Source organism: Euprymna scolopes, chromosome 4, assembly GCF_053919585.1.
Source record: "Euprymna scolopes isolate OS-2025 chromosome 4, ASM5391958v1, whole genome shotgun sequence".
Taxonomy (NCBI): domain Eukaryota; kingdom Metazoa; phylum Mollusca; class Cephalopoda; order Sepiida; family Sepiolidae; genus Euprymna; species Euprymna scolopes.
In genome coordinates, this window is record NC_136485.1 from 100,719,640 (window position 1) to 100,734,639 (window position 15,000).

Consider the following 15,000-nt stretch of genomic DNA (forward strand, 5'->3'; position numbering starts at 1 on the left):
ATGAATAATATCGGGCACAAGTGTATATGTATGTATATATATGTATGTATATATATGTATAAATATATATATATGTATATATATACATATATATATATTTATACATATATATACATACATATACATATATATTTATACATATATATATTTATATGTATATATATACATATATATATTTATACATATATGTACATACATATATATATTTATACATATATATATATATTTATATGTATATATATACATATATATATTTATACATATATATACATATATATATATATATTTATATGTATATATACATATATATATATTTATACATATATATATACATATATATATATATTTATACATATATATATATATTTATTCATATATATATACATGTATTCGTGTTTTTTATTTAATAAGTCTGAAGAAAAAAAATATATATAAGTGAACGTGTGTGTGTGTTTGTGTTTCTGCCTGTGTACATTTCCCTACGCAATAACTCTGTCAATTTTAAGTCTACAGACTCGAAATTTGATATACTGGGTACTGAGATTTTGGAAAATCTTTGTCATCGGTTTTTGGACAGAAATTTAGCTGTTAAGGGGTCAAAGTTCAATGATTTGACCTTTGAGAACTCTATCAAACTCCTCCACCAATATTTGGTCTTAACACTTGAAATTTTAGATATAGGTTCCTTGGACATGGATCTAACTTATTAACTTTATTAGAGCCTTAAACAATAAATTTTAAGGTGTCATAATAGGGGTCGAATTTAAAAATATGGACCGCTTTTCTTTGTTTCTTTTTATTTGCTCACACCTCCAAACACCCGGTCAACGCCAGACTGAAATGCTAGTCTATTTATCTATATAAATAAAACAGTAGATGTATGTGTGTGTGTAAATATCTAACAAGTAAACTATTAAACTACCGTTCTTGGCCTTCGGGCTGAGATCAAAAAGTGTAGTATCTGTTCTCTGATACATACACAGCGCTAGGCAGTGCTGTTCTGGCGACACATTCTCGTGCCCGGAACACCTGACGAGCTTGTTGGGTAGCGTTCTGTCCGCACCCCCACTTGGTCTGTCTTTCTCTGCTCTCCCCCCCTCACGGGGGGGATCCGAGCTGATAATTTACGACCTTCCTGCGAGGGAGGGTCGGAAACACTTTCTCTCTTCCCTCCACTAACGTCTCACTCCCTCTCTCAGTTCTATCTCCCCTCTTGCCGCCTTTGGCGCCACTTCTTTTTGGCGCCAAAGTCGGCTCCCCACTTTGGACGCCGACTCCACGTCACTTATTTTGGTGAATTTATACAGGGAAGAGAGAGCTTTTTTCAAAAATGGACACCCCCAGCCCTGGGACCACCAATACAGATACCCCCAGCCAGGGGGCTACCACAAGAAAAACTGCTCCCCAAGAGGACGACTCCCTAACAGGGGAAGCAAAAAGCAACGGGGCATACCGCCCGGACACTAAACCAAAGGACGCCCCCCAGAAGGGAGAAAACTCACCAGCAGCTCCCCAAGAGGGCGACTCCCCACAAAGGGGAGAAAAAACAATGTTGGACGGGGCATCCCGCTCTGACAACAAAAATCAAGAGGCAGTCGCCCCAAAGGACGATAAGGGAGACAGTGCTCCCCAGGAGGGCTACTGCCCCAAAAGGGGAGCAAATCGAGAAAACGAGGGGGCCTACAGCCTAGACCTCCCCAAAACAAAAGAGGCAAAAGCTCCCAAGGACAATAAAGAGGACAATGCTCCCCAGGAGGCCGACTCCCCAAAAAGGGAGGTATTTCCTGGAAGAAGTATAGAGCGTCGGTCCCAAAGGAAAGCGGAAAGGGAAATGCCCCTCAAAATAGCAACCCTTCCGCAAAGGAACAGCAAAAACAGTCCAACCTCACCAGAGATCCAACACCAACAAGAGGGTCGGCATGGGGGAAGACTGTAGAGAAGCAACTGTCCCCTCAAGAGTATAGAGACTTGTACTTGACCAAGTACAGACAATACATAGAGGGGGCAGAAATTAAACCAGTGCCAGGCGCTTGGGAGGCAATCGAAGACAGAGTCCTCTCCCTCATCATCTCGGATATGCCCAAAAACCGCCTCCTAGGGATGAAAAAGGAAGACATGACCGGGCTCCTACACAAGCTAAACATCCCGGTACTATACCTGTACCAGAGGAGCTACGCCATGTGGGACATCCTCCTACCCACCAAGGAAGATGCGGAGAGACTCTCCCTACAAGAAATTAAGTATGGGAGAATAAAACTAAAGCCCGAATACCAGGGCAGGACAAGGACCCGGGTGTCGGTATTCAATGTACCTATGCAAATATCAGCAGAAATCCTGGGATCCTTCTTCACACAGTTTGGCGAAGTGGAAAAAATAACCTCAGTGCGGTCGAAAACCGGCATGCACTTGGGCAGCTACACTGTGGCCATGAGGCTAAAGAAAGAAGGCTTTCAGGCGATACCAGCACAGCTGACATTTAAGGAGGCAACTATGACAGTAGTGGTGGAGGGGCGTCGTCCGCACTGCTGGTTCTGCCAAAAGCAGGGTCACATGGCCAAGAGCTGCCCTCAAAGGTCAACTCCTACTCGAGTGACACTAAAGGCGGTCCCAACCTCTGAGACAGCACCAGTGTCCAAACAGGCTGTCACAACTCCTGCAACCGGAGCACCAACCCCAGCACCGAGGAAACCCAAAACTACGCAGGAGGCCAAGGGGGAAGAATGGATCACGGTAATGAGGCGGAAACGGATCCCACAATCCCATCTGCCACCGTCCCACCACCAACCCAACAACCGAGGCAGCAACAACAACAGCAGCCTCCACAACAGCCGCAGCAACAGCCACGGCAGCAGACACAGCAGCAACAGCCAAATCAGCCGTTGAACCAGCCGCAGCAACAACATCAGCTGCCGCGGCCAATTCCACAACCAATGCCACGAAAACAGCGGCAACAACAAAAACAGCAGCAGCCAAAGCAGCAGCAGCAACAGCCAGAACAGGAGCAGCAGCAACAAAAACGGCTGCCGCAACCAGAACAGCAACAGCATCAACCAGAGAAACAGCAATTAGAGGAGCAGCAACAATCAACGGTCCCCACACCAATTGAGACGGGGACCAAGCGAAGAAAACACTGCTCCTCTGAGGATGAATCTGCTAGCGAGAGGGAGAGGAACTCAACCTCACCACTCCCCGGTTCATTCAAAAGAATAAAAAAGAAAAGCAAAAAAAGGAAAGGGGAAGAAAAGGCAGCCCCCACTCCCTGTGAGCATACACCACCTCTAACAACAACACAACCCACTTCCACCCCCATACCACATACTGCACCAACACTAGACACCGCACCAACACCAACATCAGACACCGCACCAACACCAGACACTACACCAACACCAACACCAGACACCGCACCAACACCAGACACCGCACCAACACCAGACACCGCACTAACACCAACACCAGACACCACACAGACACTCGTCCCCACACCAATGCAAATTGAGCCGCCATCCCAGAAAGAAAAGAATGAACCCGGGAGGGGGAGAGACCCTTCAGATTCTCTCACTTACGGACTCACTCCAACAGGGACTCTCGCCCTCGAAACGAGAGAGGAACTTTGTTTTGTAGATCCCCTGTCTGTGGCAATGGGCTAACCACACCGGCAGAGAAAAAATTTAAAACCTCTGCTGGACTGCCAACAGATAGGGGGAAAAGACATTAATGTCCCCTCTAATTTCCCGGACGCCCCACGGCTAACAACTTTCGTCAGGCTTCCTCAGGCCTGCAAAACCAACGTGTGGACAATGCTGGAGGCCGCTGAAGGGGCTGGTCCGGGAATTGAACTGATTAGGAAAAATGACCCTTCCCTTGAGGAACTCGCAAAACAATGCAAGGGAAGGGTCCCAGTGTTGGTCCATCCGTCACTCTATAGGGCCCTTAAATTGACTTACCCTTTGGATGTCGGCGGCATTGTGAGAGGAGATCAGGACATGAAAAACCTGACCACCTTGAGCATTGCACACAACGTCGGTGTCCTTTCCCCGGCTGACTTCGGAGCTGAGTGTAACACACCTTAAGGTAGGTACCATGGCTTTGAATTTGGCTAGTCTGAATGCGAGGGGCTTGAGATCATCGGGCCAGGCGGCTCACCTCCGGCACGACCTCTTGTCCCTGGGAGTGGATGTTGCTGCGATTCAGGAGACGCATTTCGTTTCCTCTGTGGACTGTCAGGTGCTGGCCCGAGACTTTGAGGTTTTCTCAGCATATGGCAGCCCGCGGGGGAAGGGAGTATCCTTGCTAGTTAAACGTACTGTTTCCGCGATGGTCGACGTTGTCCATAGGGATGCGGAGGGCAGGCTGGTCGTGGCAGATGTTGCCGTAAAAGATTCTGTGTTTCGGGTGATTGCGGTTCATGCGCCCAGCACCGCTCGTGAGAGGGTCTCATTCTTCAGTCAGCTGGACGCGTTTGTAGATTGTCGGAAGCGGGTACTGCTAATGGGGGATTGGAATGCCATCTTAGACCCCGACATAGATAAGGTAGGAGGCGGAGCTAGAGGATCAGAGAGGTGCGAGTCCAGCCTGGCTGATCTGATGGCTAGATGCGGACTGGTCGACAGGTTTCGGGTCGAGCATCCAGGGCGGGAAATGTGGACGTTGACCAATAGCGTTTCCTCCTATCCAAATACCTATTTGGACAGGATGTTAGTAAGGAGAGGAGAAGTAGACTTCCTATCCTGTCCTACGTTCACTTGGCCAGGCCAGACGGACCATAAATTAGTTATGGCCCGGCTGAAGCTAGGAAATAGGCCTAAGTTAGCGGGGTACTGGAAGTTAAACACCTCCCTTCTGGAAATACAAGACTTCCAAGATCAGTTAAGAGAATTGAATAAAAAGGCACTTGTGGGGGCGGTTACCGGGAGTAAGTGGTGGTTAGGTCTCAAAGCCAAGATCAGAAGCTTTTGCGTCAAGTATGCCCAGCGCCTCGCACTAGATAAGGCCAAGACAAAGAAGCAGCTAGAGCAGAAACTAGCCCAGGCTACGGGGGAGGGTGATAGGGTTAGTCAGGAACTAGCTAAGCAGGACCTTCTACGCAAGACTAGCGAGCATTACGAAGGCCAAGTAGTTAGAGCTAGGCTTAGAAAGATAGGCAACGAAGCAGTGAATTCTGATGCAGACATGCGCCGTGAGGTTTCTAGGCGTGGCTCGGACAAATACATTGCAAAAGTCAAACATCCGGATGGACGCACCCTGGAATCGACTCGGGAGATCTGCGAGGGGTTTTGAGAACATTTCAAGGAGCGTTTTACGCAGCAGCCCGATCTTCCGGTCCTTGAGTTTAGCGACTATTTGGCCGACTCTCCCCGCCTTGAGGGGGCTAGAGCGGCTAGTTGCGAGGGCCGGGTGACGGAGCGGGAGGTCTTTACTGCGCTGAAGCAGGTCAGCTGTGACAGATCGCCAGGACTTGGTGGTCTGCCATACGAACTGTACTTGAGGCTGTCGCCCATGTTTCTGCCTCTTCTGACGGATATGTTCAACCATTGGTTTGCTCAGGGATCCATCCCAGGGCAGGTAACCAAGGGAGTGATCACATTGCTGAAGAAAGGTGACAGGCATGGAGGGGAAGAGTTAGACGACTACAGGCCCATAACTCTGCTAAACACAGAGTTGAAGATTTTGGCCAAAGTCCTGTCGAATCGGCTGCAGGTTGTTATCGACGAGTTGGTTGAACCGGAACAGAACTACGCTGTAAAGGGGAGATCAATTCAGAACAACTTGCACCTGATCCGCACGATCCTAGAGGGGGGAATAGATGACGACACAGAAGCCGCGCTGATCAACTTAGATCAGTCCAAAGCTTTCGATAGGGTCGACCATCGTTTCCTAGCATCTGTCTTAGAGGCCGCCGGTTTTAAACCGGACTTTTGCAAGTGGATCTCCATAATATATCGACAGCCCATGGCTGTTGTGCAAGTCAACGGAAAGCGCTCGAAACCCTTTGTTATCTCTCGGTCGGTTCGTTAGGGTTGTCCGCTGTCGCCCCTGCTTTATGTCCTGGCTTTGGAGCCTCTTCTCTGCAAGCTGAGACATGGGAAGGCAAATTCGGCCCTGCGCGGAATGGCTCTGCCTCTGCCTGGCGGCTCAGCTGCCAAGGTATCCGCGTTCGCCGATGATGTCACGGTCTTTGTGTCGGGCTTCAGAGACATTGAGATCGTGTCGGAGGCACTCACACAGTACGAAAGAATCACGGGGGTCAAGATAAATCGCAACAAGTCGGTAGGACTGCGGTTGGGCGCATGGAGTGGCAACGCAAACCTCCCGGCGCCCTTCAGCTGGACAGATGGCCCGGTCCGGATCCTCGGCATGTGGTTCGGACCGGGTCTCCAGCTTGACAAGAATTGGTTGGAGGTATGGTCAAAGGTGGAGGCTGCAGTCAATTCGTGGCTTCCTAGGAAACTTTCCTTAAAGGGTAGAGCTGAGGCGTGCGCCACTTACGTCTTTCCTCTCATCCTTTACCAACTGGCCGTACTTCCCCTGCCTGCACAACACCTAAAAGCTCTTGTTGAACTCTTGTCCTCGCTCCTTTGGGACAGAGGAAGACACTGGGTGAGCAGACAGGTCTGTATTCAACGTCCGTGTGAGGGAGGCTTGGGAATGCCGGACTTGAAGTGTCATCGAGATGCTGAGAGGCTGGCCTCCCTGAGCCACTATATGCAGGATGACCAACCGTGGCACCCCGTGGTTACTGCCGCCTTCCCCGACCTCGTTTTTGACCCTTCCATCGAGAGCCGTCGCAGGCCGTGGGGAGAAACTGCCTACATGAAAGAGTGCCGAGCCACGCTAAAACGACTACCAAGGTCTAGTGACCTTGTGACTGCTACCCGTAGGGAACTCCACAAGGATCTAGTGAAGGGGGCCGCCGACGACCCGCTATGCGTGCGTTTGGGGTGGCAGCAGAGTGAGATCTGCTCCGCGTGGAGCTGGGCGCCAGGTTCGAGTCATCTGAACAATTCGGAGTTCTCTCTGACCTGGCGATTGGCCCGAAATGCACTTCCACTCAACAACATACAATGCAGTTCCGGGTTTTTGGAGTCGCCTGATTGTCCCCGTTGTGGGACAACGGCCGTAAAAACTACGGATCACGCTTTCTTCGATTGCCACGAACTCCGCCAGTACTGGTCGTATGTCAGCGGAGTGACGGCTCGCATCAATCCTGAGCAATTACTGTATCCAATGTTGTGGACAACGTGAGACCGCCGTGGGACCGGGAAAGACAAATGGTCTACGTTACGATCCTGGCCGTGGCGAGAATGGTGATTTGGACGTCGCGTCTGCAAGGTTGCCGGGGGGTGTTGTCATTTTCTGATCAAGATCTGATCGCTTTCTTTAAACACCAACTACGGGTGAAGATCAGATGTGATAGAAGAAGGGTGCATCGCATGGCATTTGACAGAAGATGGATACATGTGGCAAGTCTGTGTGTACGAAGAGGAGCCAAATTTGAATATGTGTTCCCCGCCTAGGTGTGGAACGCGCAGTTCTGTAAAGTAAAATTAAACAAGTAGCCTCTCAGCTAGCTGAGTGTGTGTTCCATCCCTCCTCGATTAGGAAGCCTCCAAGATCCCCATCCCCTCTTACCTGCAATTTTTGTTTTCACCCCTTCCTCTAAATTTTATCCATCTTGGAGAAAAAGAAATACAAACTAACCTCCATCCCTTACCCACAAAAATTTCTTTTCTCCATTCACCCCCATCTATAGGGCATCCCCACCTAGAGACTGACCCGCAGAAGCGAGGTTCCTTTTACAAACCTAGTGGAACGGGCAGTCTATCAGCTAGACGGGGTTGGGAGGGTCCTACTAATCACCTTTTGTTTTTTCTTCCCCCGCCCTCGACACAAATGAATTATTGTACCATTTTATTGTTATCTTTTTTGTTTTTACACGTCAATAAAAAATGTTTTAAAAATTGGGAGTTAAGTAGGACGTTCCCCAATATGAAAGGGTGAATGCGGTATTATGGTGAAAGAAGATACTAGCTGCGAGAAACTTTTGACTTGTTTAGTTCTGGAGTGACAAGGATGACCAACGACCCCCACAATCTCCCCTTTTGAGTTGGCCATGTGCCTAAGTTTTTTGTTCATCGTTGATTTTGACTGTATTTTTTAACATGAATAAAAAATTTAATATCTCAAAGTGTAGTATCTGTTCCAGCAGATACTGCAAGCAAAGACAATATGTGGGGGAAACCCCACATATAAGACCTTGGTTAATGTAGGGGAAACCCTTCATATCAATTGTCACTATCCAGCTCCCCTACTCCCCGGGGAGTTGGTCCTCATTTCCCCTTCACTCCTCACATTAAAAATCGACCTTGTGCCTAATTTGCTCACTGGGGGAACAAATAAACACCTTTCTTGGCCTTTGGGCCGGATCAAAGTGTAGTATCTGTTCTGCAGAGTATCTGTTCTACAGATGCTGCACTTAAGATAATTTGTACATACTGGGACAATTATTATTTTTGGTCACAACAAGAGTGCTCCCTTTTTTACCCTACTTTTAGGGGAGCTGGTTTACCCCCACATTAAAAACGGCCTTGTGCCTAATTTGCTTTGGTGGGGAAGCAAATAAATACGAAACTACTGGTCATATAGCACTGAAATTCTCAGGAAATAATATTCATGCACCAAGAGTGGTTTATAGCGAATAATATCTTTGCTTCCATGCATGTATATCGCATACTGACATCGGCAAATTTACATGTACAATGTTCATTAAGCATTAGCTGACTTTTTGTTTTTCTGTGCGCATGCGCGTACATTTTTTTTTCACGCTGGAACGCTTGGTTCTTTTTAATTTCAATTCTAACTAATGACACCAACTCATTTTTTATGTATTTGTATCAAAAAAAAAAAAAAAGCATACATACATTTTACTCGCGGTTTGAAATTTGTAAAAATGAAAAGAAACATGTATATCTTTTTTACGATCTCATATTTAATAATTTCATACATTATTTTACGACGGAGAAGGGGGGGATAACACACGGAATATGGACACTACAGTGCTGAAATAAAAACGTTATTAGTTAGAAAGTCATTCTTAATATGGGGAGGGGAAGGTATTATTTAGACTATTCTGTACTTTCACCTAACAATTTATAAAATAAGAAACTGACATGTATTATCTCTATTTTTGTTTAGTATTAAGTATCTGTTTCTCAATCCAATTTCTTGATTTGTTTATTGTAAAGCAAGTGTTGCCTAATCACTAACTGTAATTTGAAATATTTATTTTTGGAGTAGCATGAATTTTAAATATGTGCTTCTACAGTGTAGTACACATACTTAAAAAATACAAACAATTTATAATGAAATCATGTATTTCGAAAAACTGCTGGGTCATTTTCCGGGAGTGACGTCATTTGTTGATGATAGGTGGGGCACGATTATGTTGCTTTAAAAATTACTCTGGAGGCCGCTAGGGATTACCAAACCTTCTTTTTTTAGGTGAGGTTGGGGTGTGGTGAATTAGTGCCTGTTCATTCTCCCAAGCATTACCACCACTTTTTCTGTTCATGGAGAGGGGGGGCACTAGATGATTTCGCTGATTTTGCGTCAGAAAAGATACTACACTTTGATCTTAGCCAAAAGGCCAAGTAAGCGTAATATAGTTTTCTACCAGGTATTACCACTATTTGAAAAAAGTACAAAATAAAGTATATTTTAAAATAATAGGGGTTAAAATTATGAAAAATTATTGTCGAAATTAGTAACATATCCAAGAATTATGAAATATGATGAAATGTGAGTTAACTGATTGGTGCGTTTGTAATGAAATAATAAAGCCAGACAATATGTGAATGTTATTATTTTCATACGGGGGTGGGGGGGCGATAATATGGATTAGAATTATAAAATTGCTGTCATAATTAGTAACATATCCAGGAATTATGAAAAATGATGAAATGTTAATTAATTGATTGCTGCGTTGTAATTAAATAATCGGCCCAGACAATATATTACAGTTATTACTTTTTGTAAGGCGTGCCCATAATGTGGGTTAAAATTATGAAAAATGATTGTTGAAATTAGTAACATATCCAGTAATTACAAAAAATGATGAAATGTGATTAAATCGATTGATGTGTTTGTAATTAAATAAACAACCCATACAATATGTAGAGGACTAGGATATATAAATCCTAATCCCGTTACAAAAGAAAATAATGAAACGGATGGAAAGACGGAAACAAAGACTCAATTGCTGGAATAGATAAATATGTCGTTTATTTACTGTTGAAAGAATGAATGTTTTAGATATAACACGTGTTCATGTCCACGCGGGTGTAACCATCGTTTGTTGCGGGACTGGTGTTGTAGAAAGAAAAGGAAATGTATGTTCATCTCACGTTCGGGTCACTATCGTTTGTTCGCGCATGTGAAAAGAAGTGAGTGAGGTAGTGGAAAATGGGAATGATAGTCCAGCGTGTAGACAAAGACAGAGTACGCCATGTTAGCAGTCAGCTACGCGAAGGTATTCTTAGGGACAAGTTGTATATATAGAGAGAGAAAGAGTGAGAATGTCAATCCAGTTCATAGAGAGAGAAAGCGTATAAAGTGTACGTACTGTCTGTTGGCTTTTTTTTTTTTTTAAATTTGTTTTTTATTCAATTTTCACCCCAAACAAGGCACAGTGCCACTTTGAAGCAGGGGCTACTATTAGGGACTTAATTAGCGGGGTCATTATGAAGGGAGATGAGTAGAAAGATGTTTGTTAACCTTACACTTGAACTTCTGCATATCATTGCAGTTGGGAAAGCAGAATCCCGGAAGGGAGTTCCAAAGACCCGCAGTTCTGGGGAAGAAACTATTGGAGTAAAAGGCTTTCTTGCACCTAGGGATCTCTACTATAAAGGGATGAGACTTAGCAGCTTGTCGGGTTTGTCGGGGGTAGTTACGTCGGGGAGGTACAAGTGTTTGCAGTTCGTCAGAGCATTCACCATTAAAGTATTTGTAGAACAGGCAGAGGGATGCAACATCTCGTCGATGGGACAGAGGCTGAAGCCTAGATAACAGTTCAGCACCTCTCAGGTTGGTGACTCTCTTTTGAACCCTGCCCAGGAGCGAGAGACAAGCAGTAGATGCACCAGCCCAGATGTGACAACAGTACTCCATACATGGGCGGATACTGTCAGGCATAAGTAGTTTACTAGCACGGTAGAAGGAGCCAACCTTCCTTGCAGCAGCCTTGGCAATGCTCTCAATGTATCTATTCCAGTTCATATTCCCTGTAAACGTTAGGCTGAGGAGTTTAAAAGAAGTACTTTCAGGCAATGTGTTCTTGGCCATTGCTATTGGTGGTAGAGAAGGTTTCTTGTAGTTATTGAAGGAAACAAGCTTAGTCTTAGCAGCATTGAATGTGACCAACCATTTTTGTCCCCATTCCACTATGGATTGGAGGTCATCCTCTAGAGTTTCTGCCATTTCCTTGGATATGTGTTCATTTGTTTTCCCCTTATATCTGTTATAGAGAGTGGTGTCATCGGCAAATATACCCATCTCCGAAACAATTTTATCAGGGAGGTCATTTATGAATATCAGTATTAATAGAGGTTCAAGGATAGACCCCTGAGGTACTCCCACATTTATGTCATATTGTTTGGATGTACGACCGTCGAGGACAACTTTGATTTTTCTATTACTTAAGAAGGATTTAATTACATTATGAGTTCTTCCAGTGATTCCATATGATCTAATTTTCCTTAGAAGACCATCATGCCATACCCTGTCAAAAGCCTTAGATATATCAAGGGCCACCGCTCTACCCTCCCCTGTTTTATCCAATGAACGGTATATACGTTCAGAAACTACAGTTAAGATATCTGCTGTTGAACGGGCTTGCCTGAATCCATATTGTTTATCAGTCAGGAGTTTAGCAGCTGTTAGGTGCTGGACTAGGGCTTGATTAACTAAGGACTCAAATATTTTGGCGAAAAGCGGGAGGAGGCTAATGGGGTGATAATTTAGTGGGTCAGTTCTTTCACCAGAATTCTTGAAGACTGGTACCACAGAGGCGGTTTTCCAGCAGTCGGGAAAACAAGATTCGTTAAGGCATTTATTGTAAAGTTTGGAGAGAACTGGAGCAACCTCGGCAGAGCATTTTTTTAATAGCACAGCCGGGATGAGATCTGGTCCACATGCTTTTGAGGTGTCTAGGTTTTTTATAATAGCATATACCTGAGAAGGGGTGATTTTCAAATCGTCTAGTGTGGCGTCTGTTCGCAGAGGAAAATCAGGGAGTGAGTGGTGTACCGAGTTCAGTGTGGAGTTTGAGGCAAACCGACTGGCAAGCAGATTAGTCTTGTCAGTTGCCGTGCAAGCAACCTCATGATTGTTTGATAGTGGGGGAATAGTTGACTGTCCATTATTTACTACGCTGTTGTAGATTTTCCAAAAATCCCGGGTTCCTAATTTCTGTGCTTCGATGCGTTTTCTGGTGGTTTCAGAGTAATCTGTCTTAGCTGTCTCTATCACTCTCTTACAATTATTTCTAGCTTCTATAAACTTCTGTTTATTTGAGCTGGACTTATGTTGGTTGAATCTGTGGAACACATGCTGCCTTTGACAAATGGCAGCTGCACAAGCAGAAGTAAACCATTGGGGAGAGTGGGGCTTGCTATAGAATTTCCGTGCGGGAACATGTGCTTAAATAGCAGTTTTGAACCATTCAGTGGTCTCATTTGCACACTGTTCCGCTGGAAGAGTAAAGATATTTTGCCATGGGGCATCTCTGATGAGCTCCCTGATGGCTTCCCAATCAGCCTTTTTGTAATACCTCGTTGTTTTGAGTAATGGGTCTTCAGTTTTAGGGCGAGAATTTAGGCTGATTTCTACCATTATCACAGCGTGATCAGCATTCCCGAGTGGGCTGTGGGCATTTGTTGTACAATCATTGGGAACCGTTGTTAGAAAGAGATCTAGAAGTGAGGCATGTTGATCTTGCTGGTCTGGGAAACGTGTTGGAAATGTAACCAACTGAGATAAGGAATGGGACATAGTAGCAAGTGGTGTGAGGCACGCGCATGCATGCGCATGCCGAAAAGGCACGCTGTCAGTCTATAGACCGTCCAGCTAGGAAGCTGGTCTGAAAAGGGAAAAGCTGCTTATTGCTCTTCCTTTTATAGGTGTTTCCGCTGGTCTTTTGCGCATGTGTGGATTTCCTTTGAAAGGGGAAGTGACATTGTCCATGCGTGCGTGTATGTGAGTACATGTGTGTACGTTAGCGTGTGTGTATATACGCGTGAATGTGAGTGTATGTACGCGAACGTGAATATATGTACATGTGTGGACGTGGGCACGTATGTTTGTGTGCGCGTATGTATATAACAAGTAATATAGCTTGAAATGTGAACGCGTGTTTTTGTGTGAGACTAGAAAAGGTTCGTGCAAATATATCAAAGTTATTATTTTTGTAAGAGGGGTGATAATGTGGGTTGAAATTATAAAAAAATGATTGTCGAAATTAGTAACATATCCAAGAATTATAAAAAATGATGACATGTGAGTTAATTTATTGGTCTGTTTGAATTGAAATAATCGGCCCAGACAATATATCAAAGTTATTATTTTCGCAAAGGGGGTGGGGCGATAATGTGGGTTACAAATATAAAAAATGATTGTTGAAATTAGTAACATATTTAAGAATTAGGAAAAATGATGAAATATGAAGAAATCGATTGGTGTGTTTGTAATAAAATAAACAACCTAGAGAATATATCAAAGTTATGATTTTCGTAAAGGGGGGTTGATAATGTTGGTTAAAATTATGAAAAATGATTGTCGAAATCAGTAACATATCCAAGAATTATGAAAAATTATGAAATGTAATCAATTGATTGGTGTGTTTGTAATGAAATAATAAACCCAGATAATATATTAGAGTTATTATTTTTCGTAAGCTGGGGGAGATAATGTAGGCTAAAATTATGAAAAATTATTGTCGAAATTAGTAATATATCCAAGAATTATGAATAATGATGAAATGTGAGTTAAATGATTGTTGCGTTTTTAATGAAATAATCAGCTCAGACAATATATCAAAGTTATTACTTTCATAAGGAGTGGGGCGATAATATGGGTTACAATTATGAAAACTGTTTGTCGAAATTAGTAACATATCCAGGAATTATAAAAAATAATGAAATGTGAATTAATTGATTAGCGTGTTTGTAATGAAATAATAAACCCAGACAATATATCAAATTTATTATCTTCGTAATGTAGGTCAAAATTATGAAAAATGATTTTCGAAATTAGTAACATATCCAGCAAAAATGATGAAATGTGAATTAATAGAATGATGTGTTTGTAATGAAATAATCAACTCAGACAATATATCAAAGTTATTATTTTTTATGAGGGGCTGATAATGTGGGTTAAAATTATGAAAAATGATAGTCGAAATTAGTGACATATCCAGGAATGATGAAAACTGATGAAATTTGAATTAATTGATTAGTGTGTTTGTAATGAAATAATCAATCCAGACAATTTATCAGTTTCTGTAGGTGGTTAACAATATTTTTCTGAATTTTCAATGTTACATTCTTGGGAATGACGTCACAGTTGTAGTGGTGAGTAGAAAGACACATGACTTTGTTGCTTTTTAACGTGATCTGGAGTTTTCTATGAATTAACAAACCTTCAGTTTTGGGGTGAGGCTGGAGAGAGTAATGTTCATTTTGAGATCAATATGCAATCTCCAACAATGTCATATTCCAAAAATATGGAATAACTATCTCATATTCCGGAAATGACATCGTTTCTCTTACCAATGTGTTGTTGACGGTTGTGGTAGTAAGGGGGGAGAACTATACTAATATTGAAAATTGTGGTAAAGTAAAAGTTGCCTAATGATCATTTGCGTCAATGCATTTATGTATTTATTTGGAAAACCTGCTGAGTTATGGTCAACAAATGATATCATTTCATTTAAACTGAGTAGTA

General features: G+C 43.5%; 1 protein-coding gene and 1 pseudogene across 10 annotated transcripts in view; one reads left to right on the forward strand and one right to left on the reverse strand.

The window, feature by feature from the left end:
• Positions 1-15,000, reverse strand: part of LOC145269173 (zinc finger protein castor homolog 1-like) — a 750,830-nt gene that overhangs the window by 701,473 nt on the left and 34,357 nt on the right. The gene's annotated exons all lie outside the window — the stretch shown is intronic.
• On the forward strand, positions 8,401-8,573 carry LOC145274261 (U2 spliceosomal RNA; annotated as a pseudogene).